Genomic DNA, 685 nt, shown 5'->3' with positions numbered 1-685 from the left:
CTTTGGGGTCCTCTATATACAGTATCATGTCATCTGCGTATAATGACAATTTTGCTTCCTCCTTGCCAGTGTAGATGCCTTTTATTTCTTTTTCTTGTTTGATTGCTGTCACTAGAACTTCTAGGACTATGCTGAATAAAAGTGGAGGAAGTGGACAACCTTGTCTTGTTCCTGATCTTAAAGAGAATGGTTTTAGCTTTTCCCCATTGAGTATGATGTTAGCTGTGGGTTTAACATAAATGGCCTTTATTATGTTGAGATATGACCCTCCTATTCCCACTTTGCTAAGGGTTTTTATCATAAATGGCTGCTGTATTTTGTCAAATGCTTTTTCTGCATCTATTGATATGACCACATGATTTTTATTTTTATTTTTGTTGATGTTGTATATCACATTAATTGATTTGCAGATGTTGAACCACCCTTGCATATTAGGGATGAAACCCACCTGATCATGATGTACGATCTTATTAATATATTGCTGAATTCTGTTTTCTAAGATTTTATTGAGGATTTTTGCATCTATGTTCATCAGAGATATCGGCCTGTAGTTTTCTTTTTTTGTACTGTCTTTGTCTGGTTTTGGAATCAGGGTGATCGTGGCTTCATAGAAAGATTTTAGGAGCCTACCCGCCTTCTGGATTTTTTGGAATAGTTTGAGAAGAATAGGTAATAATTCTTTTTT

The sequence above is a fragment of the Hipposideros armiger genome, unplaced genomic scaffold, assembly GCF_001890085.2.
Source record: "Hipposideros armiger isolate ML-2016 unplaced genomic scaffold, ASM189008v1 scaffold_635, whole genome shotgun sequence".
Lineage (NCBI taxonomy): Eukaryota > Metazoa > Chordata > Mammalia > Chiroptera > Hipposideridae > Hipposideros > Hipposideros armiger.
Note: the sequence above shows the minus strand (reverse complement) of the source record.